Below are 25933 nucleotides of genomic sequence, written 5' to 3' on the forward strand. Positions count from 1 at the left end.
ATATAAATGTAAAAATATAGCAGTCAACTCAGACAGTTCGACTTGTCAGCACGGGTGTAACTAATGCAATCAACGATGGCTCCAGTCAATAAGTGAGACAGAGACGCGCACAATGCCAGGACACTGTAACTGGCTTATCGAAATGTCATTAATAACTCCTCTGCTTTTCCTGCTGACATGTCTGCCATTAAAAAGGTGCGAGTCTGACAGGAGGAACATGTTTGAGATGTCAAAATAGCAGCAGTTCACTGAGTACAGTAGCAAACAATGTGCAAACTTTGTGTTTGCAACTAGACTCCTGCAGTTCTGCACTTCTGAATATGGTGTGTGTGAACAGAATCTACAGGTATTGATACGATTTCCATGCTGTCTTGTGAATGTTTACTTGATGTCTGGATGTGTGTTTTTTTTTTAAAACACAGTAAACCATTATGCAATTTGGTCACGATCACACATTGTCCCAGCTGGTTATAAAATCATCTGTGGAATTCTGTCAAACATGGTGCGAGGAAAACACTTTTTCCTACGTTTGATATGAAAAGCGCTTTCAGATATGTGATCAGTGGGCCACGTGATCTGTACATGTCTTCGTTCTCATGGTTTAAAAGTGTCCTCTCAGATGGCAGTCTTGTGAGCACTTGCAGTTTCCACATTGATCTCTTGGAAATTCACAAGGGCAATGTTGAGGAAAGAAGAGAACTTGGCAGAAGTTCCCTTTTCCCAGTACGTTCCAATTTCTCAACTCATCTTGCGCAAATACGTCTGAAAAACCACAAAATTGAAATGTGTGACCTGGCATTTGTTACATGAGCAGGCTGAGGACAGACAGTGTGGAACAAAAACATTTCTTTTTCCACTATCCAGTCTGTTTCTCTGGGGCCCGTCTGACAGGTTGACGTCCCAAAAGTCAACGCGAGGCAACTTGCATGTCAAACAGTTGATGCCATAACCTTGCACCAACAGCATTGGAAAGAAAAAAGACTTTACATCATGATCTAGTTTAATCTGGTCCCTGGAATCCCACGTGTGAACCACACACAGGCTCACCACAGCACACACATCTTTTCAACTGAATTTCATGTATAGTCATCATTATAATGATTATTATCCTTAGAATTATTATTCCTGTTGTTCTCACTAATATTACTGTACAATACAGTGCAATATCACTATGTTATAAATACTATTTATGTTTAATATTTCATTTCTAATTCTATTTATATTCCATTTAATATTAAATTCTAAAAGTTATATTATATATTATATCTCAATATATTATATTCCAGAGGAAAATGAATAATCACTTGTTTACAGCCTGCTACACAGCTGTCAGTGAATGATACAGTTGGGCACATATGATTGAATCCCATAATGTGAACACATAATTAAGTCATATAATTACACATTGGGTAATTGACAGCCTGAGGTATCCTCAAAGTTCACACCTGCCTTGTGCTGCTTCTACAATGGGCGGCCGCCTCCTTTCAGCTCCTGTTGGAAGGCAGAACGTGTTCTCAGATGCTTTATTGCCTTCCTGTGGTTTTTCCAGGGTTGTGAACTTTATGAGGGTTCCTTTACAGCCGTTTAACCTGTCCCCCGCTGCGTGGAGCTATTGTGGATCAGAGAGGATTGTTTGCTAGTGGGCCAAGTCTTTACAACCATATTGGCAGCGCCATGATTATGTTTTTATAAATTAAAAGTCAGGCCACTGCTGTTTGATTTTAGCTCGCTTTGCACTGCTGTTGCATTCCAATGGTTATTCACCTCAGATGCCTTTATGTAACGTTGTAACAAACCATCCAAATGTTTAGGACCAGGTCGTATCGTGATCCTTCTCTTTATTTTGCAGTTTAGACTTCAGAATTTGCATCTGAGGAAAATGCATTACAATCAACATGTATATGTTATATATGAATGCACATGACATCAAAATTAAATTTAATAAAAAAGCAATTGCAGCTGCGTATCACAGAATAGACGTGATCTGTGCTGCACTTGCATTATTAAGTTATTTCTATTCTTTTCTATCATTTGCGTTCACATCTTAAACACTCAATTGCGGTTGATGATCATTCATGGAAGCAGAACATTTTGGCAGTCGTCTGCATCTCCCCTTTGTCTTTGTGCCTTTGAGCTACTTCTGTCAACCTGAGCAATGTACTTTTCACTGCTGAATGCATGTTTTTTAGCAGTAGATTAATGAAACCTGATGCAGATGTATTACCTCACAATACAATGAGCTAACTGGAGTTTATGCAGCTGAATTCAATGTGTTTCAGCAGAGACGTTCACACTTTGTGTTTATGACATAACACGTTTTATTGCCAGCCGCACAAATTAACACACATCCTGAACCTCCACCCCAAGTGTAAAAGAACATATGAACACACATTAGACTCTTTGTTTCACTGGTATTTTACTGCCAAACACAACCCAAAAAATTGACAATGACGTCAGTTAATAAGGTGACAACCTTTGCATTTTGAATGTTAGAGAACATGATCATATCAAAGATACAGGTTTTTTTTATGCTTATGAACAATGTAAGAGACCATGTAAATGTGTCTTAGCAAAAAGTAACTTATAAAGTTGCTTCGGAGCTTTAATTGCAATGTGGATTATGCTACCAGTGTAATCTATCACTCATAAGCATGTGCATGTCTACAGCCTCTTTGATCTGTAAATCATTTGTCATCAAGTGGTGTCGCTGAGCTTTGAGGTTACGAGGTGTCGATTTGCAGAGCAGGCCCATCAGCACACAACATTCCCAGCTGCTCGGGTTCAGGTGACTGACAGACAGACAACAAACCGGCGCTCACAGCACCAGTGTGATGGGTTTAACAGGTTCCTATAGGGAGCAAACATTCATCGTCACCCAAAAAGTACATATTGCACATACTCCAAACACTAAAATACACTTTGCAATAACCTGAATTGCAAAATGAATGCCTATTCAGGTGCTGCTGTTGTCACCCCTTTCTCTTACAAACTGCATTTGAAAGACAGCTGAACATTCTTGGCATCTGGGGAGCCACAGTTGCAGACGATAAGATTAAAAGTATAAACATAACTTGGCCTGAATTCGAGGAGAGCCTCCCCGCTATTTCGTAGGCAGCACACACACACACACACACACACACACACACACACACACACACACACAGTACTTTTACAAGGTAGATCACACCTCAATCTCGCCCACAGCGTGCTTAGAGTAATAGTAAACCATTTGCACATACAGGCACTTCAAAACTACAACCTGTTGTCATTGTGCTTTAATTAAAGTAGTGGTATGAGATTTAGTCTGAAATATTGTGTTTCGTGTTTCTCTTAAGCCTTGTTCTCCTCTGCGTCAAAGGACAGTCTCAGTGTGAATGTGTGTTCACTCCTTTCTTGTTTTCATTTCTCTCAATAAACTGTTTTAATGTTGAAATATAATTATTATCTGTCAATGATGAGATTATCAATTCATGCCCGGGAGCTGAAAGTAAATTCAAATCAAGTTTATGTCACGGCCAGGCCGTGCCTCCTGCTTGTCCCGTGTGTATCTTATGGGCAGGGCTTGGACCTGGTCTCCTCCCGGCTTCCTAATTACAACTCACCTCACCTGCCCAGTCAAACCAGCTGCACTCCATCAACTCATCAACCCAACAGTATATCTACCCCGGTTCTTCATCCACTCTTCGCCAGATCGTTGTTTACAGCTCACGTGTTTTTTCATCCTCCCGGTTCCCCAGTCTGCCTGCCCTGCCCTACCTCCTCCTGCCTGGATTCCACCCTCACCCTCCCTGGACTTTCCCGTGGTGCTCTGGTCATTCCCCCCCCCTTGGTTTCCTGTCAATAAACCTTTCACCTATAATCCCTGGTCCGTGCCTGCATTTGGGTCCACACTCACAGCCTGTGACAGTTTATGTTGTAAAAATAGTTTGTCGCCTAAAAAGCTACAAAAGATTTTGCAATCTGTAAATAATACAGCAGCCTCTTTCTTTAGACCCGAGATTCAGAGCAAAACACAAAGGAGCATGTTTGCAAAAGCACAAACCTCAAATCATGCTGGAATTGTCCTTTAATTGATTATAAATGATGCATTGTTTATTCATGATATTAATGAAGATCCTTTATTCATTTCAAATGATGCAAAATTAATTTGCAAAAAGTAACTTTTACTTTCACATTTAGTTATCTCTGTGTTAATTCTATTCTATTTGTAAAAATATAAAGAGGGCAAAAAAACAAGAACACAAAAAGTGAATTATAACCATTCGACTTTTGGCCGTGTCTGTCGTTGCGTCGGCCTTAATGTAAATGGTAAATGGATTTGAACTTGTGTAGCGTTTTACAAGCTTTTACACTACATGTCATTCACCCATTCACACCCGTGACACGCAAGGTGCCACTAACATTCACACCCATTCACACACCGCATGCACGAGCAATAAGGAGTGAAGTGCTTTACCCAAGGACACATCGACATGGACTGGTGGAACTGGGGATCTCTATATTTAGGCTGTTGTGTTCCCAAAGGAAATAAAAGAGCCGCCCAGAGCAAACAATACTCAGAGAACACAGACAGACATACAGTCGTGCACTTTCAGGCTTGTAATCAACAAATACACTGCAGGCTGCACACACAGGCACAGGCTTAAATGCCTGGCCCTTCAATCTTCTCTCTCTCTCTCTCTCTTACAGGATCTCTAATAACTCACTTCACACCTTGCACAGTGTTTACTGACATGGAGTGAAGTATTGTGAATTTCTCTTGTCACCTCGTAAATAAATCCACAGAGATAAAGGTGGGCACGACTAATGTCATGGACTGTTCTAGCCAAGGGCATACAAGTGACAGCTGACTGAGTATGAGAATATGATATATGGTATATGATCTATGCTGCGAGTGTTCACGAGAGCTCCAGAACTTTCTGTACTTGTGTGAGCAGCCAGACCACGTTTCCTCTTTTTTATTTTTTTGAATAATCGCTCAGTCTTTTAACCAATAACTCTTATCTAACCTCTTCAGGTCTGCCAACGTGCCACGTCAGCAATGTAAAATGTAAAGCATGGAATCAATTGTCAAAATAAAGTATTAATGCAGCCAAAGAAACTTTAACAAAGACAATTATATGACTTACAATATATAACTGTCAGGTTATGACAACAAAGACTTCTCAAGTTATCAAAAAAAAGATCCACACGGACAAATAAATAGAGCAGAATTCATTGAAAATCATTATGATGCAATTTTCAAACATTTATAAGAATCAAGCCTTGCTATCACAGACAACCTGAACAGGGGTGCTGCCAGGCAGTTCACTGCTCTCAGAGATTAAGATGTATTTGGCATCATGTAGATTTATTTTAGACGCTGACTCACCTCTGGACCAGAGAGACGGGGAAAGTGACAGGCTTGTTATCGGATTCATTTCTCCGATGCAGGCCAAGGCCAGGCAGTTTAGTGCCATGGATTGATAATGACATGTTGACCATCTACCAGGTCACATATGTTATTTCCTCCCATGCCTGTCAGCAGAACCGATGTGTGTTTCCGTGGCAATATCTCACAATGATAAAAGATATCAGGAAGCGTACGACGAGGGGATGTGCTGACACAATGGCCGTTTGCTTAAGCTACACCTGCGGTTTTTGTGATTGAGTAGGAGAAAAACGCAGCATGTACTGTATGTGTGTGTGTGTGCAGGTGCCAAAGTACAAGCACTTTTCTCAATGCACAACAAACACTGTATGGGATCGGTACAACATGTGTCAGAGGCAATTTTGTATTAAAACCATATTGGTTTTCCGTGAAGAAAAGAGTGTGGCTTTTTTCTGCCCCCTTAATGAACAGCGACCACATCTTACCATGAAAAATAAAAATAGAATTAGAGTGAAGATGATAGCAGCACTTTGTGAAGAATATTATATGCCTCCCGGGTCCATTGCATGGATTCTGAGAGACGTGGTGTCTGCGTCACAAAACAACATGTTTATCTTGCCTGCAGCCTCGTCATAGTAAATGCAGCATGAAATAGCTCGTGTAGGTCTGTTCATCTCTGGTGGTCCATGTTGTTTATACGCTGTAACCAGAATCAGATTATGTGTTTTTCATAGTTGAGGACTTTGCTGAGGCTAAGAGCTTAGCTTTGGTCACTCTATATTTGGTATTGAATGCATGCATAGCAGACATAAGTGGAATTCAGATTCTTATGTAAGACAGCGTATTCCTTTTTGACTTGTCACGCTTTGGAAGTGCAGTGCCCTCCCATATTTTATTACGCTACTGGAACCAGAACCCAGTGGAGGTCAGATTTGTTGATTTAGCTTTTTTTTTTTTTTCTTCTTTCAGTTCACTTCCTTCCAGAACAGTCAAATCACTTTTGTGTGCATTTGCCAAAAAAGAATATCATCCCCATTTCTGGGGAAGGATATTCAAATCAGTGTGGCAAAGCCTGTGTTGCATAACCTCTAAGGCAGACAGAGCTCAGAGCAGAGACTGTCTAGCTCAGCAGACTCAACAAGCCTCACACGCAACGCTCCCAAAGTAGAGCGTTAGTGTATACATACCATATCTGTGTGCTTAAGTGTGTATGTTTAAGTCTCGCCTACTCTCATTCCCTGACTGAGCGGCACCGCAGCCTATTCTTTTTATGATACCATTATTTAGGTCACTGAAATATTAATGGCTCAAACCTTACATTACAAAGCAGCTCCTCATCGTCAATGTACATCCACTAAAGGTTCTTGCTTTTGCCACTGACAGGCTCAGATTGTTATTTTAAGTGTCTGACAACATTACGGAAAGAACCGTACGGAGAAATAAAACGCTTTTCTTTTCTTTTCACTTGATGATGTTTTTTTTATTGCTCTGAGAAGTCTCGTTCTGTAATCTCTCTCCACATCCACATTGTCTTTCCAACTCTCACTCACAGTTTCCACCAGTGACTAGCAACAAGTCACATGACACAATAACAAACAGAAAGAAAAAGGTAAGAATTATGTTTTATTTCTCTGTAGGGTCCTTTCCTTAATATTGTCAGAGACATATAGCATCAATCTGAGCCTGCCAGTTGCAAAGACAAGTACTTATAGTGGGCGTACATTGATGGTGAGGAGTTGCAGAGCGATTACACTGCAGCTCCCATTAGCATCTGTCGGCTGCAGTGTACTCCCTCAATTCTGGACCAATGTCAAAAGTTGTTGTTGCCATTATTATTTGTCTGAAATAATACTCCTGAATGTTCAGTACAGTGCATGCTGGGACAGGATCCAGCTGCCTGTGACGAAAAGGAATAAGCAGATAAAGACAATAAACAAATTATAAAGACCACTGGACATTTTCCAACAACAAAATTTAAGATGTAATACTTTATGGTTGACTATACATGAGTCTTGGGCCTCCCAGCTAAAGAGCTAAGAGTAACAATCAAACCTTTTGCAGGCAACTGAACTTTCCAGCCACAAACATGCTGTAAACAAGACGTATTACCATATTTTAGTTGCAGTATGATTGTGCCATTCATTTAAAAACTCTATACACACTGCAGTGGATCAATGCTTGACCCTTATTCCAAAAATATAAGGAAATAAATATTCACATGACCAGAGAGTTCATTGGACGAGTTAGTGTGTAGGATCTTTCTTTATGATTTACTGGAGGTGTCAGTGTAAGTGAAAACACTGGAAAGGCTCCAGCAGGACACACACTACATTATAAAGCATTATATGTCAACAGTTCAGTTCTTTCTAGTCTCTGAGGGTCTGAGCTGAGGGTTTCATACAGAAATAGAATGAAGGAAAGTAAAGATTGTAACAGAGGAAATGATTTGCTGCGCGGTAAAAACAACATATGTAAAAAATACAATGGCTGTTAATATTCCCTAAGGATTTTTTTTCTGTTCTGCTCCACAAGGTCAAGGAAATGTTAATAGTTCCGCCTCTTTGTCCTGGTGGCCCAACATGTCCCGGGTATTTTTTTTGCATGTTCATAGCAGTTACACACAGGAACATTTTTATTTGAATGTATTGATACATTCAAATAAAAAGAGATACATGTGCTCAGTGAAAATCCAGTAGCCAACATGTGCCCTAAATCAATTAATGTTACATTGTGAGGAAACTATAAGTGTTGTAGTACAAATAAAATGCTGTATAATGTATAAATCAACCCCATGACTGAGATCTCAGTACCAGCTTATCCTGTTTCAATTGCTCAATACCATTGTTATTTCCTATCTGAGCTATCTATTAACAAAAGGTTCTCACACTGCCACTGAGATGAAAATAAACTGAGGAAAGATTTGAAATCCTCCTGGCTTATCCTGGTGCTGCCTCAGCTGCAGTGTGGGACTCACAAAGCACTATTCAGGTCTGCGTTTTCAAGGAGTTTCCTGAGGGAAAACTATTCTGGCCGACTGACAAGACAAACATGCTCTCTCTCTCTCTCGCGCCCACAGGGACTTGTATAAGTTGGACAGGAAGGATCACCGGCCTACTTCAGAGTAATTTTCCCTCAGCTGTCAAAGCACCGGTCGCACACCGAAGAGTGGGTTAACTCCCTCATAATGTGAATGCATAGCTTAGGCCCTGGCTGTTTCCTGTATCTGCTGAGGGCAGAGCCTCTGCCTCTGAGTGGGTTACCATATCTCCTCAGAAGATACTGGGATTATTGGTGATATAGTTCAAACAAACACAAAATTCAAATTTCCTTTCACATATGTAGGCAGCAACGGCGCATCCAAAGAGGCCAAATAGGTAATAGGGTGGCACTTTGGGAAGAGCTTAAAAATTATTCATGAACAAAATTGCGGATTTAACAATGGCCCTATACCTTCAGTCTTGCACGCTCCTGCAAGAACAATGAATTGCTGAGGAATGTGTCAATCATAAAGTTTGATTGGCTTCGAGAATAAAACAAAAAAACAACAATGTGAGAGTAAGGAAATACTGCAGCTTGTCTAAACCACCGGAATTGTCTGAATGGTCTGTCTCAAAAAAAGAGGAGACTATTGACGTACTTCAAAAACAGAGGGATTCGTTGTTGTTGGGATTGTTAACAAGGATGACGGCAACCCTTCAAGTCCGGTATCCCCGAACCAAGAGACTGCTAGAGAGATATTATTGACTATCCGGCCTGCGGTTCTTTGATACTAACTAATGTTAACTTGGATTTGGATTGGAGAAACGATGAGGATGAATTTCATCAGCTGCAATGATAAATGATTAGCTAAATACGAGTCACATGAACAACATACCACTTAATATGAAGCGAGAGCCGGGGGACAGTTAGCTTAGCATAAAGACTGGAAGCAGGGGGAACTAGCTAGCCTAACGTTAAGAGAATAAATCTTAGTCAGTGTGAAAACAACAAGGGATTTTATGGGGGTCATGTGCTGGCCTATTTCTTGGCTGGAAGCAGTGACTTTCTGGAGTTTGAACAACAGGAATTTGATACATGTGAGCTTCACATCGAAGCTGTAAATGTGTTGATTCTGGAAACACCTGAATCCAAACAGGATCCCAGTATAAACTTTACCCTTGTGACATGTGGTAGTGGCGGATGGACTGACCTACATTTATTCACATCTAAACCTCACACTAATCTCTGGCTACATTGGTTTGTTTGAAGGGTGGGACTGAGAGAGTGTATTTCTTCTGTGTAGCACAAATACAATAGACAGATAAAGGTCATGGTTTCATAACGTGCTCTTTTTGTCTTCCTCCAGTGTCCCAGCATTAGTTATTGGCCCCATTTCTCTGGTTTTAATCATTCATTTACCAGAGCAGAGGTCAGTTTCTCTTTTGTCCCGCCACACTTAAATATGTGAAAACACATTAAGTGTTCACTCAGTCTTGACTCCTGACTGATGACAGAAAGCTTAACATATCATGACTGTATCATCAAACTCACTGGGTATTCCATATACCCCCCTTTTTCTGTCCACCCTTCAGCCACCTTTTCTGTCAATACAATACATACATATGGGATATGGGTACTCATGCTGTATATTGCTGCTACAAATGATGCTTTGTGTTGACTTTCAGTCATCCCGATCACACATTCAGACAATCATTTCTCAATAAAGTTAATTTCCATTAAGCAAACATTTTGACTATTTCATTGGATGTTAAGAAGCTGATGTGGATTTGAGTTGCACTGGTGTCGGGGGACCAGTAAATACATGCTGGCACCTAGGAGTTCATTCCCCACTATCCTGTGCTTCTGTGCATGATCTGATCCAAAACTTGAAAGCGGATCAGAGCAAAGTTTACCTCTTTCTAAGACCCTGTGTAAGTTGCTCAACTGTGCTTATCTCTGCAAAGAAGTTCATTTGTAAATAACTTTCCCAGGGTGCTTAAGAGTCCTGTGTAGCACTTAGAGTTCACCCTTCACAAGCGTGTACACACACAAACACATGCATACATAAGTACATATATGAGTACTAATGATTTATTTGATCTACACTCATCTGTACTCTGTTGGTTTTACTTGAAGAAGGATACTCTGTTTTAAAACAAACACCTGTTGTAAATATTACACATTTAAAAGCATGTCCTGAAGACTCCTTCAGTTAATTGACTCAGTTTATATGCATAACGAATGTCAGAGGGAGACATTGAGGTTTAATTTGGTATAGAATGCATGAGGAGTTTTATATCTCCATTTAAATGATTTTAATGGTTGTGAAAAGAAACACAACAGACATTAAAAGATTACGCCATGCCTTTTGGATTTAACTCAAACAACCTCAAAGTTTCAAAGTCTTGAACACACCGAAATGCATCCCATTTATATAGCTATAAAGCTAGTCAATGAAAACTGCTGCTGAACTGGCAGAAAGCTTTTTTTAATGGATCCTAAATACAACACGTGCACAGTAAAAGGTCTGTGTGTAAGTCTGAGCTGTGGTGAAAGTGTTATTTCTCATCAACTTTACAGCTCTTTTAGAAGCCACCATGTAACTAATTGCTAAATCTAAATTGAGATGCAGAATCCACGTCTGCTGCGGTGAAAAACAATCTTCATGAAAACTCCTCTCCGTGACCTACGTCGAAGATGCTAATGGGATTTGATTCAAAAGTTGCCACGCTACAGACCAAATGTGTTCATAGTGTGCACAGACAGAGAATGTCATCTTTGTTGAAAATGGCCTTCACCCACGTATGATTGCCTTCAAAACACAACAATGGAGCCGCTTGTTCATCGTGGCTACGACTGCATCATTGTGAGGCACTGAGTGCTGCCTGATAAGCGTCATTGCGTCATTGAGGATGAGTCACTGGCTGGCTATGTGTGAAATGTAGCTTTGTCTCAGATAAATAAACAAACAAAAAAGCAACAAATTGAACAAGTGAAGCGTTTGCTTTCGACACTGTTGTACTTGAGGACGGCTGGTAGTGTGAGTGGGAAGAATGGACCAGAGACATACATTGGTTATCCAGAAAAATTAAATGTATTCAGAGCGGCCACAAAAAGGAGAAACAGACCATTTCATTAGGTTTAGCACTTAGGATCCTGTGCAGACAATTAATGAAAATAACTCTTCAGATACACAAAAGACTGGCCTTCCTCTATCTTCCTAGAGAGTGAAAAACACAGGCCCAATCCCAATGTACCCCCTAAAGGCTTAAACCCTGAACCACCAGGGACTAAAATACTTTGCGACATATCACATAAACATGTTGTGTACTTGCCTTACCAGAGGAGAGGTAGGCTAATTCGTCATATAATCTACTTTCACATTCAATAATCAATATTAAAAGAAATAGTTCATAAATAAACAAGGTGTGTAATATAGCCTATGCATTCTTCTGATTTCATACGTCAGGCTATCCTCTTTTATTTTATGCCTCGGGCCTTCCCCCGGTTACCCGTGTTTGATATCACAACACCATGATTCGTGGGTAATTCCCTGAGGCAAAGTCTGCAGAAATGCAGACTTACGGGAAGTGTGCATAAAGTTCTCAAACGGTGTGTGAGAGAGCCCTCACACTCGACAATTTGACGGTGGGACAGTACTAGGCCCTCAAGGACTTTGTGGAATGCACTTCAAAGTCTGTGAGAGTGTGGACATTGGGATTGAGCCACAGACCAACCAGTTTGCTGTCTTCCATGACCTCTTATACCCTGTCACCTGCTGTCTGGCCAATCACGGAGGACTGCTAGAATAAGTGCCATTTTAACCCAGGTGGCATCAATCTCCTATCATTTGGAGCCAGTTGGTAGTCAAAAGTAGTTTGACAAAAGATGTTGATCAAATTAATCCTCTTAAGAGGCATGAGCAAAACGTTTTTTATTTAGGGAAGTTGAGAAACAAGTAAACATTCACTTCTTTGGAACATTACAGCAGGAACAATTAACCACAAATACATTTTAGGGTAAGTGCACTCCTTAAAGGGTCGGGCAGGTCAGGGAATTAAAGTCCCCCTTCAGAAAACCAGCATGAGCAGAAAGACTAAACAAGCTTTTCTTAAAGTTCACGGCTCATGTCAGTATAGGTAAGTAACTAATATTTAAAATGTAATAGATGACATACTGGTAGGTATTTCCCTTTCTGACAGTTTTAGCAGGTATACTCAGTGCCTAGTATTACCTTGTTTGATGATGTAATAGCTTCTATTTCTAACCCTGAAGCTGAAAGGATTAGTCAAATGAACAATTCAATTGGTTCCCATACTAGTGGGGTGTTTGTCAGAGGCTGGTGGTGTTGGGGTTTAAGTGTTCAGCCTTTGGTCTGCAGCCATTGAAGGAACAACTTGCATCACCACCAGCTGTGCATAAGTTTAACCTGCATGGCACAAAGATGACTGCCAGATCCGGATAGGTCTGGATAAGCTTGGAGATTACATTGCTATTGTAATCACAAATGTATTCTGCTTTGCTGTAATCGTCAAAAAACAAAAAAAAACAGACATCTCAGCAGACATTTTGACATCTCTTTATAATGGACACATTTCCAGGCTAAAACATCTGCATCTAGTGTATTTAAATGACCTCAGGTAACACTTTAGCTTGAAGTTCTCATTACGGTAGGGTTGCAAACTTCAGACCTTCTGACTCTTAAACTAATACGACTAAAACCCAAATATAAACAATAGAAAATGTAGAGGTCTTGCTGTGCTCTCTCTTCTCCTCCCTTCAGGGGGTTTCAGGAGTCGGAGTAGGGAGAATGAATCAACAACTACACAGTAAAGAAAGACAGAAGACACCTTGTCCCTGTGGCTCTGCTGATCTTTTCACACGTAAGCAGCAGCTGGACAGCATGTTATTTTTGGTTCACATTTTTTCAAACAAAACCCTTTGAAAACAACATATAATGTGCTGTGTGCCATCGTTCCCCACAGCAAAGAGTTTCGTCGACACACGTCTATTCATAACATCTGGTGGCCTGGCGCTGAGGGAAGTCCCATAATTCTCTGCGGAGGGGAGCGCCCAGCGGTTCCTTCAGGGGTTTGGTGTGTTGATCTAGCGGTGAAAAATGTTCTATTAAGAAAGGCAATGATCTGTAATTTAGAAAATACTATAGGTTAATTTTAAAGCTCACTTGTGTTTTGCATGTTGGTGGCCCAAAACAACAGTGACGGGTTAATTGTTTGAAATTGAAAAATCATGTAATGTGACGCCCTTACAGTAAATTGGGAACTGCAGAGTCATGTTATTAAACAACCTGTCAGTCTTTCATCTTTTTATGAAGCAACCCGATCCAGTTTAGCTCATTCACTATTTCTAAAGTTTTAATATCTCACCTTTTTATGGAGTGAAGCGTCAATTACTGACAGTTATGTTTATACAAATATGGCAAATCTGCATCGTAATTATTGTTTTCTGTTGCAGTTTACAGTAATAAGTATTTATTTTTTTGAAGTTTGTGTAAAACAAAAGTAAAGCTCACTAATGCACCCTATGCATGTTATTGTTCCATTCCAGTACACCTATCCATCAGGTGGTGAAATAGCAGCAAGTGTAACCACCATAAGTCACGTTGTCTGTAAATTGTTATTTGGGGGGTTTACGGTCACGCCACAAGAGATTCCATGGAGGCTTCTACAAGCAAAAAGGCTGCTACATTTATGTACTGTGTACTGTCTCTTTTTCCCATGCACGACGCAGCTTTGTAGATTCCCCTGCAGTGGCACACAGAGGGAAATTGCCCTCCCTGACTGCTTCAAGGCTTCACTGGCTATTTAGACAGCTGCACACATCAGCCTGGTCTTACTGCTGGGTTAAAGCAGATGAAGTCCACTGCCCATCACACCAGGTTTTATTTATTTTATGTTCCTTGCGTTAATTGAGATAATCCATCTGCTTGTTTCAATGAGCCTAAGTGGAATTACTCACCAGCACAGGCCTTACCGACACACTTTGGACAATAGCCACCAGGCACCGAGTGTGTCTCAACTTTGTCCAGCTTTTCTACTGAAAGAAGCCGTGCCAGGACTCCTGGTGACACACATCTGTGCCGAGTTGGATTTCCACTGCTGACCAGGGTGTGACCCACTTCCCTCTCTTTTTATCCCTCCCTCTGTTCAAGGCCTGGGAAAAAGTGTTTGATTAAATCATGTCACTGTTGAATACAAGAGCTCAACGCCTCCACTTGGTTCCTTCCCACTATACGCTTCAGACCACGAGGCTCAATAGCCTCTATTATGGGACACTGCTGGTTTGCTGTAGAGAGCAGTGGAAGAATTTGCGAGTCCGATTTTTTTCTGTTGATTATGGGTTTCCCTCTACCACGGTTACCATGGAGAAACAAAGCAAGCTTAGACACACAAACACAGTCGGCGATGAGAGAAATGAAAGGAAATGAGGACTCATATCTGTTAGTCATTATTCTTAAAATAGCCCACCCCAGGAATGAGTTTGTCACACACTGAAACTAGGTGTGGATGAAGGAAAGGAACACTGATACATGTGTTCATCCCAGGAGAATTTGTCTTGTCAATGGGTGTGTTTCATCAACAACTAGGCTTTATTTGGCTTCAGCCCCTCTCCTTGTAAGTGCAGTCAGATGCACAGAGTGGAGTAAACCACAGATCCTCTTCAAGTGCTCTCCTGGGACAATCTGCTCTACAGATAGGAGCATGGCGGCCTATTACCGATCAGGAAGAGCAATGAGCTCATTTCTGAATTCAAAACAAGAGCGTCTGTCATATCTAGTGTTGGGTTACTGGGTGCTTCTTGGCACATACAGTGCACCCACTCAAAATGTCACATACGTCGTTATACAGTGCAGTATAGTATGTCGTCTGACATGAAACTAATTGTCGAGCAAAGACCCATTTCATGAACCACGTTAAAGCATGACATTGTATCGACTTGACGATTCCTCCAATATTATCTGTACACAGACATGAACACGAATACAGTTACTGCTTGACTAGTCCAGCTTAGTTTAATGGAGCACATGCCTGATGTAACTCACACACATACAATGAATTCTAACATAACAACGATCCCATAAAACAAACGATATTTAAAGCTCATACAGGCACACAGACATATGTATGCAAACACAAGGAGAAACAAACACAAGGAGAAAACTAGACACCCAAAAATAGACAAACATGCAGGTGTATTTGTTTGAACACACACGCAAACAATAACAGACTGTCTCGACGAGAGCAAAGCCACAGCTGGTGATGCAGAGAGCATTCGGTGTGATTGCTCGCATTAATACGCTAGTTGAATTTACAAACCGCCACGCAATTACTAAGCATCACCATTCAGTTCACTCACTTATTCATGCTCCAGTAATATTATCTGCATGCAAAGTGGGTTCATCACCAAGCAAAGTAGGGCAGTCATAAGGCAAATGATTAATTACCGTAACCATATGCATGACTGAATTATGGTTTAGTGAGTTGCTGTCAGCACCTTAACGATGTATGGGATTGACCCACATGCTATTAGTAACATGGCGCTTCAGGTCTCTCAGCTGACATAATGCAGTGGCTCCAAAGTTACCCAGACACCCAAACATTCACAATAATGCCCAGACTACCGAGTAAGTGGTCAAAGTGTATGTGTGAATTCAACTGGAGTAAAAGGAAAAAAGACAGTTTTTTTAGAATAATACATTTTATATAAAAATCTCTCCAAGACCAAAGGCTAAGGTACGTATCAAAAGTAATTAAGGACATATCTCTCTTTTTATCAGTTGCCCTTCATGCTGTCCGTGTGTATGTGTGTACTCCTGATAAGGATAAGTCAGCGCAGCATTATGCTGTTTTTTTCTCTAGTCGTGTATCACCTTTCACAACGTTTCACATCACCTTTTGTTAGCTAATGTGAACAGACAACCGACATGAAATGGTGCAGAAAGGCATTTTCGCAGCCAAACAAAATACACCTGCTGCACTAAGATGAGCATGAATATGTGTGACTGCCGTTTGGCATTCCATTAGTTATGCAACAGACACACTTGTCAAAGTGCATGGCCTTGAGCAGGTCTTTGCCTGTGTGTGGCGTGTCTGACTGCAAAACAGATGGGAATGTAAACACACACGGGTAATGTCTAGCACTAAACACACAACAGGATTACTGTGGCTGGCTTGAGAAAAATACAGGGTTCATGAAAGAGGCTGCAGTGTCAGTCGCTTTAGTTTCGGAGGAACGGATGGGTAATTATGTAATGACAACCAAACAAGCAGAGCAGCAGCTCGCCTTATAGCCTGCAGCCGCTGAGGCAGATCACGCCAACAGAAAACTTTCTCTTTGTTTTTTTTCACCATTCAGATGTGAGGATTGACACATTTAATGCAATGTTGTGTGGTGTATGGCAGTAACACACCATGCCGAGACATATCAAAGTAAAAAGACAGTTCCAATATTTGAATGGCCTTACAAACATGCATGCAGCAGATAGAATGTTGTGTAACTATAAGTTCCACAACATTATATTTTTCTGTGGTCTGCGAGACAAAATGAAACATTTCTTTCCAGTCGTGGTTTACCACACAACGTGAGTTCTTTTTGTCACAGTACAACAGCTGATGTAAGCGAGCACATTGCCCGACATCGTGGCCAACCTGAGCAGACTGCAGCCTACAAACACGGCAATGAGCTGCCACGGTGTAACAGATAACATGGACACACTGTAGTACGGCGTGAGGCTGTGCGTGCACCAGTGTAATAGGTGTGACTACGCAGTCAGACTCCCGGAGGAAAACTAAACACATCGTAGCACAGCTAAGCAGCATGTTTTGAAGTGTTGTGGATGCAGAGTTGCAGCAGTAGTAACATAGCGTGACAGGTCGACCTATGTGTTTAAGAGCCTGTTTCCTGGTCACGTCTAATTTTGTTTTAAGTATTCTCAGTGCAGGTTGCTGCCCATGCCTGTAGCGGGGTTGTCAGTGCCATCTGGAACTATTTATTCATTGGTGGATGACATTTACAAGTTGTGTTATGCTTGTTTGCCTTTCATAAGCGCCTGTTCCTGTGCACTGAGGGACATTTTATATTGTTCAAACCTATTGGATTGTTTGCCATTTGTCAGTAATTTAGTCATTTGTAAGTTAGACGCAACTTAACAGATTTAGGCAAGATAGTTCATTGCATAATGAAATCCTACTGTAAGATAGTCCTCACGTGTCATACTTCAAAGAAACCGCTGAATCTCCGAACAACCACGAGATGTATTTACAGCTTGTCACTATGGTAACGTGGTAGAAATTGTGATGCAGACACTAATACAAAGATTAGTGCATCATCTCGTACTGTCTATCTACAACTTGTCTGTAGGCGAGTCACTCTCTGTATGACTCACGTAGCCTGCGCCCTGCTCTCTGTTTATGCCTGGTTACCAATACCAACAACAGCGGCGCCATGCTGCTCCGTGGTAACTGTGTTTGTCCAGGGTGGCGTGAGTTTACATTGCAAATGTAAGAAGGCGCCATTGTTTCTGAGAAAGAACAGGAGACACACGACCTCCAAGAAACAGGCTCTGTTACCGTGTAATGCAACAGGAGCATCTTCTTATCATATCTGTCCTGCATCCTGAGACTAGATTCTCTGGACTCTCCTTCTTACACTTATCTCACTCCCAGAGCTCCACTCCTCTTCAACTCAATACCCCGCCCTCTTTTCCCCCCCACTCGTCCTGTTTGCTTCTCAAGTACAGTATGTTCTTGGATGCCCCACTCCTCTTTGAGTCATCCTACTGGAGGATGCATCAAACTGAATGTTACCATCATCAGCTCTCTGAGGGGTTGTTGTCATTTCCCTCCATGTAAGAAGGTCAAATCCTCTGTGTGGCTTTCCTGTTCATTACAATATATTAGGATTTCCTTTCATCCTTTCTTTAGCTCGCCATGCTACCTTGAGGGAACAGATGAAAGATAATTAAGGAGAATCAGGCATTTCCCAGGGGCTCTTGTACACTTAGATATCTGGGATGCCTGGCAATGTTCCTTACATGGTATGCACGTGTGTCTGGTTCAACAGAGACAGGTCTTAAGAAAAAGGTCCCTAGAGAGGCCTTGTTATTCCTGAAAACGTGTTATTTTTTCGTGTCATAAGCTAGTTACCTGTTTTTAGTATTGTTTTATTTGTGTGCTTGATGTGCTATTGTCTTGTCTGAAACTTCTTATGCTGCCATCCTGGTCAGGTCTCTTTTGTAAAAGAGGTTTCCAACCTTTATTAATAAAACAAATTCAAAGCTATTACTATTCAAAGCACACTTCATTTACACACTCACAATCTAAAGAGAAACAAGAGTTAATTTAGAGATTTTATGATAAAACATTTTGTATTGTCAGTATCGCTTTCATTTCCAATTACTTTATTAAGGCTTCACAAACAAGGTAAACTGAAAGTAAAAGAGATATAGCAGAGATGACAAGAGATAGACAAACTCTTACACACAAGTGGCTTTCAGCCTTGGAGTTGATATTCTGGCAGAATTTATGAGGCCAGTTTTCCCCCTTAACACCTAATGAAATGACCTATAATGTAACTTTGCAAAGCTAGAATGGACAAAAATACATACAAATCCAGAGTGGAAATTCCTGGACATGTGGGAGATCTCTTAGACATTGAAATGACAAACAATCGAAATGGAAAATGAGACTAACGTGAATCTGCATTAGCAAGTAATGTCTTCTTTTAGGTAACTTAAACACAACATTCTGCATTGTCTCTCCTGCCACATCATGTATGAACACATTCTGCTGATTGTATGTGGCTGATGTGAACCAGTAAAACTGTAATAAAAGTGTTGATGCTAATCTAATGGGCTACAAAGAGAAACACAGAAAGAAAAACAAGGATGAAATCATTGTGTTGAAAGTCACAGGCCCATTCTGCTGAGCGAGACAACTTTGTGTTTAACAAGCTTCCTCCTTCCTGCAGACTGCTTTAACAGACCAAACATCTCCAAAAACAGCTTCCTGTTTACCTTCTTCTGTGTCTGTCAGCGGGAGCGTTGGGAAACACCTACCGCCCAGCTCACTGGGAGAGGCAGGGCCCAGCGGCGATTGTCAACAGCAGGACCTATTGAAACCAGACCCCTCACCAGGCCTTTTAAGGACAAAGCCCCGTTGGCTCCCACCACTGAGCGAAAGCAGAGGGGAGAGACACAGCAGAGGGTTGGAGGGGGAAAAAATAGAAACAGGCTAATGATAAAATGGTTAAAGAATGACAGGACAAAGGTAATATTAACATAAAGGGGGGGGGGGACAACAACATGGGGAAATCCCCCTAGGTCTGAGTCACCGTCAGGAAGACAGCCAGACCCAGACAGCCTTTCCACCTCAAACCCTCCTCAGCCCCCCTCCCCTCCACTCTTAAACCTGCGAGGTCTGTCTGGTCTGTAAAACGTCAAGTGGAAACTGACCCTTGTTTCTCGAGGAGACACAAACAACTGAGCAAGAAGCTTCTTAGAATATCAATGGAATCCGTTCGATTTGAGAGGAGTTGTTTCACTTTTGGTGTGAACACAGAGCTGGAGAGTTGGATTGTTTCACCCTATTGCATCATTTTGTATTTTAATTTGGTTTGCTGTTCTTGGCAATGTATTTTCGTGGTTTCTATGGTGATAGTCAATGGTTACAAACAATGCTGTGAAAAGCGGAAGTGAAGTGAAACAGCACTTCAGGAACATGGTGTGACTTTCAGATAACCACAATCAACAGATTTTTTTTTTTACTGACTTTGCATGATATGTAGTGGGTTACTAAGGCGACAAAGTTCCTCCTTCAACCATTGACTGTGTCAGTGAAAAAGTGCTGAAACAGTACACAGTAGCACAGTGATGTCATCGCTCTACAGCCCTTCCCTTCTTTCACCCATTGGCCATATTGGATAAGGAAAAGAATATCATTGGCTGTTAAAGATGTCGTACCACACTGGCGTCACATAGGCTCACACATCAGTTTCTAAAGTGGGCACATTACGTCGCTTACTTGCTTCTATATTTGGTGTTAACACAAACACTACTGGTTGTCAATGATGCTCTTGATGCAGAGGTGGCGGTACAAGAGTTTCATTCATCTATTCACCCTCCTACTCCACCCAGCACGACCAAAATGACCCATTTCACGGTCACTGGAGGTGGAGGGGTTGAAGGAGAGTCAGCCAGCTTAAACACGCTGAGGGAATGTTAGTTAATAAACTGTCAACTTTGCTGCTCTGCTCCTCAGAGGAGTTCACCTCTGTGTTGGACTTTCGAGTCTAAATAAATCTGTGTTCCCAGCGTATGTTTGTTTACTTTTCAAACTATGTCACGCAAGGCTCTTTTAGCAAAAATACATTTATATTGATAAAAAAAGAAACTTAAAATTTGATACTGGAAAATATCCATATGGGCACACTTTTCTATTTCTCATTACAATGATTCTCATCTACAGCCCCGTTAATGCTTGTTTTCCTTTAGGGAGGGAAAGAGTTACCCATTATTAGTGTACCAAGGGGGTTGGGGGCCCCATTCTTTTTTTCTTTTTTTTTTCAGTGATGACCTCACCTCTACAATATGGCCCTTTCCTGGCCTCAACCTCAACTTTTCCCCACTATCTGAGTCAGCCAGTTCTCAGATTCATGTGCTTCTATTTTAGGGATCTAATTTCCATCATTGCGCCGGTAGGCAGACATCTATATTTGTGCTTTTTCAATATGGAAAAGGAAAAAGACCGATGCAAAGCACGATGGTTTTGGTGCTCTATTTGGACAAAAGAGGAGTCAGCCTAAAGGGTCTCATGATATGGCACCAGGATTAACTGCTACTAAGATGTTACACCAGGTCGGCAGCTTGGACTGAAGTCGCCCACTGTAGCTGCCAGGGTGTAAGAGACAAACCATGACCGAAAATGTGGGTCAAACCTGACACCCTGTAAATCCAGGTGTCTGAAAAAGGAATAAAAGGATTAATTAAAGCCACCAATGGATTAATTTAACAAGATGACCAGCGCCACTCTCTATGAAGCCAGTCCAGTGTTCCAGAGGTCCTGCTTGACATGACAACCTGCATGCCAGGTGAAATGGCCTTTGACAGATGGTTGCTAGCAGCCAAAACAAGAGCTGGACCAGTCCCAATCCCATTAACAAAGTTATGAATGGCTGCTTCAATGTATAAACAGTGCTGTGTTTTTTTTCCAGCATAAGTGACGTTTCAAATCATGAACACACACATTAACTCACATCCTTTGCTCGGGGTGACTCCCTCATTTTAGAGGAAGGGGCCACTCATGATAGGACACACCCGCACCCTGAAAGCAATACCTACATGTGTTTTTCTGCTCGAGGAAAATTACAAAGTTACACATCTCTTCAGCGCAGAGAGCAAAAACAGAACGAGGAGTGCTAAAATTAGCTCGTGTGGGAAGAACACTACACGTATCGGTTGGAAGCCATATGGTTTGAATTATTTTACCTCTCACCAACTGTGTGTTTACGTTAGCCTCATACATCTGTGTTTTCATTTTGCTCACACATGAGCCAGAGTTCACCTCAAAGCATTTCTTTTTTTTTAAGTTGAACTAAACTCATTCAAATCAAATATCATATAGGCAAGACCAAAAAAGGAAGTCTGAATTGAATTTGCTGTCCAGCGATATGTGCAGTTAATCAGCTGATCAAGTGGTAAATGAAATGTACTGAAGCCTTACTTATACGCGACATAGAGGTGCAGTGCCCTTCCTCTTTGCTTTGAATTAGCTGTCAAATTTGATTTAATGCCGCAGAGAGCACTAAATGCACTAAATGGATTTCCTGGGATTAATGCCAGCCACTAGTGTCCCACAACCCGACGGCGATGTGCAGAGTATGTAACATGCATATAAATATCTAAAACCCTACATCGTGTATGTGGAGACATACTGCACATGCTTTTACAGATAAATAATACACACACATACAACGCGCTATTCATCTGAAAAGACATTTTACATGGAATTGGGTTATGAAACACTCATTTTTACAAATGCCCTCAAACGCGAAACAGCAAAATTATGAATATTTATTGAAACCATATTTTGAGATAGCTGGCATTTTAAATGTCTTGACGTATATCCATATGCAGTCCTGTGCATGTTTGAGTTGACAAGATGAATGAGGATTGGAGAAACTACCGTGACACTGTCGCTCTTCTAGCTTTTAAGAACTAAATCCATGACATAAAAATCTGTTTTTGTCTTCTGAACCTTTATTCCCATATTAGTGTCTATATTCAAAAATATGAAAAAACCTAAAAACGTAACAAATTTTTGAAAAGGAGTGTCCGCAGACACAGTTTAGCTGTTTGTGTGTTGTGTTTTCTGTCTCTGGGAAAAGGGGTCTTTGACTGGTGTAAACTGATTCCACAAGTTTTGAAGAGAAGAATAAACAATTGGCAGGCTCCCACTGAAAGTGAGCCTTACAGATTCATAACAGAGAAGGGATCAAAAAAACTGTGAATATCAAAGCAATCCACCACTTCCATCCTTTATCACTTGGATCAAAAGAGCTTTGATCCACTGGCGGGACCTCTATTCTTTCAGCATAGCCTGACTATAATTAGTTCAACAGAAAGCCTGTAACATCTCAGATTAGCAATCATTGGTAAAGAATGTGCGTTTTACTTCCACTTTAAAAATAATAGCAAATGCAGCTGTAGGCCATATAGCTGCGACGCCTCCCTGTGGCTGACTCAGCAGGATTTAAAGCAAAAAACAGGGAGTGAGCAAGATGTAAGGGAGTGGGGGAAGAGGAAATCTGTAGTGCATTAGTGACCATTTTATTTGGGGTAGAGGCAAAAGCTAATTTTAGAACAAGGTTCCGTTGGAAAAACAACAACAACAACTGCAAAAACAGGTATAAAGATGACATAATAACACCTTTTATTATAGGTTGAATGCTATTGTTAGCAAATAGTTTTGGCTTTACATTTTTTTCTGTTTGTTCTCGGAAGGTTTTTCTTTATAACACAAAAAACAACAACAACAAAACCAACAACAAAACAGTTGAGGCACAAGAGTTCAATAACGAAGCAACACAAGAGAAACAAAAAGAGGAGGTGGAGGGAAGAAACGAAGAAAAAGAGGTGGCACAGAGAATATCCAAACATTTCCAACATTAACATTATATAAAGAGGCCAGCCACCCTGTCGGCTGAAAAGAACATTTCTTTGGAAATATAAGAGCATTTCCATAAGCTGAGTGTCTGGGGAACCAGTGAGTCACTCCTGCAAAGACAAAACACAACATGGATGATTTAGAGAGAAGTCAAATGATTGACAATTTGTTGACTTATTAGTGTCTGGGACGGATATCGGTTCAATACTTAGAAATTAGGTCAAGAGGAAATGTTTTTGGCAGGATGGCATCCCTTGTCTGTGGGTCTGAGAGCGCAAAAGAGCTGTCTTTTTTCCTTTTAGTAGAGCGAGCTCAGTGACGTGGGAAGAGGAAGAGAGGAAGGAAGGGAGGGAAGGGTGAGGGGTGTGAGACAGACAGAAACAAACAGAGAGAGCGGGAGAGAGAGAGAGCGAGAGAGAGAGGCTGGTCTGTGCTTCTCTGCTTCAGCTAGCCTTCTATCTTTGGCTGTGCTCACGCCCCAGCTGCTGCTGGTTCAAAGTACGGTCACTGGCAGGGAACCAGCCATAGGGCTGCGAAAAAAACACCCACACAGCCACTTCACACACAGAGGGAAGCAAAAAGAAACAGAATGTCTTTGGAACAAACAAAAGCCTCAGACTTATGCCAAGTGTCACATAACTACCAGAACTGACTCGCAATTTTGTCTAACTAAAATGGAGGAAGTCTATGTATGTATGTATGTATGTATGTATGTATGTATATATGTATGTATGTACGGCAAACGGCATACAGTTTGCCCTCTGTTGTTCGCTACAATATTAACTATTACACTACCAAACAGCATGCTGGGTACAGCCCGCTCTCTATCGATGTCTGTGTAAGCTTTTGCACCCAAATGGTGGCTACACTCTAGCATTGGGGACTCAACTACGTCGTCATGGCAGGTGTATTGCTCAGGACCCCAGGGAGCGAAGTGTTGAGTGCGAAGCTGTTTGTATGAACCGTTTCTCCAGAAAGCTGCCAGCAGCAACACCGGTGGCTAAGCAATCGGCCCTTGCGAACAGGCTTGTTTTGAAGAGGCACCTGCACTGGTATGTTCAACGGGAGGATTGCCAAAGATAATGTTTATTCAGCCAGTTAAATAGCACACTTGTTAATGCCAGGGATACTGGATAAAATAGTTTATACGAAATATCCAGTTCTGCAGTAATACGTATTAGTGTGCAGAAACGTTCCTACATCATAAGTGTTGAATATGCAACAAATGGCACGTATTCAACGCAACAAAAGTTGAGCTGTGTGATGTCCACTAGTATATAAGATGAAAGCGCGCACACACACACACACACACACACACACACACACACACACACACACACACACACACACACACACACACACACACACACACACCCTTTAATAATATAATGGCTGGATCCCAAGGTCATAAACACGCAATACCGAAAAGTAATGTTACCCACTGCTAAGCACACTGACTGTAAATTAGTCGTTGGATCCTCTCCTGCACCTTTGTGTCCAAGGTCTGTGAGTGAATGTTAAGTGAAGGTGTTGGGATGTGTGTGGATGAGAGTGTGCATTTCCAATGAACCGTACCGTATGAGTGTATACTGTATCCTTGTTCTTGGATGTGGATACGGTGCACATGCCAATGTCCTTTGGCTTTCTATATTGTGTGTGTGTGTGTGTGTGTTCCCCCATGCACGTGTCCCTACACAGCCACTGCAGGTGAGCAGACAGTCATGTTCAGCAACCATCCGGAACGTTATACTGATGGGTCAGACGCACACGCACACACAAACACACACACACACACACACACACACACACACACACACACACAGGGTCAGAAGATTTCCTTTTAAGGACTGACTTGTTCTTGAAATATAAACATGACTGTGCCAGTGTTGCTACAGCTATTGTCTGGACTGACCTGTCGTGTCTAGTCATTGCTGATACAGTGTTGTGTTTTGTTCTTCTTTGGCAGCATGGCTGGTTCGAGGTGCGGCGCCTGATATGTGAGGAGAAGGTCCGTGCCAGTTTTGGGGGTGCGGCTATCACCAGATCTAGGCTAATGACTCAGCCAAAAAGACGGATGATATTTGAGTTCTACCAGGCGGGGGAGGTCTGTTTCATGTTGCAACCATGGTGTGATTACAGTAATAGCTGATTTCAAGGGAAACGAGGCTGTGCCTGTTAATTATATTCACCCATAATAGGGTGGTCGATGTGCTTTTCCTTTAGTGTGCTTTTGTTTAGCCTTTGTTTGAGTTGAGAGGTTACATTTGGTGACTTAAGAGCCCACAGAAACAAAATGTCTACCTGCAATAATCCAAAACAAATAAACTGAATAAAATAATAAGTAATTATATTCTTTAATTCTCAAACACTGCATCATTTTAAAAAAAGTCATTCACTTATT

The 25933-nt window shown here is 41.3% G+C and overlaps 1 long non-coding RNA gene across 1 annotated transcript; it reads right to left on the reverse strand.

Moving 5' to 3' along the window:
- Positions 1–23275: 23275 nt before the first annotated feature.
- Positions 23276–25534, reverse strand: LOC142963210 (uncharacterized). The gene is made up of 3 exons (XR_012957408.1): positions 25445–25534; positions 25108–25281; positions 23276–23642 (listed from the first exon to the last, which is right to left on the reverse strand). It is a non-coding gene; the product is annotated as an uncharacterized LOC142963210 (long non-coding RNA).
- Positions 25535–25933: the final 399 nt, after the last annotated feature.

The sequence above is a fragment of the Anarhichas minor genome, unplaced genomic scaffold (genome assembly GCF_050575085.1).
Source record: "Anarhichas minor isolate MPS153535 unplaced genomic scaffold, ASM5057508v1 ptg000028l, whole genome shotgun sequence".
NCBI classification, from domain to species: Eukaryota; Metazoa; Chordata; class Actinopteri; order Perciformes; family Anarhichadidae; genus Anarhichas; species Anarhichas minor.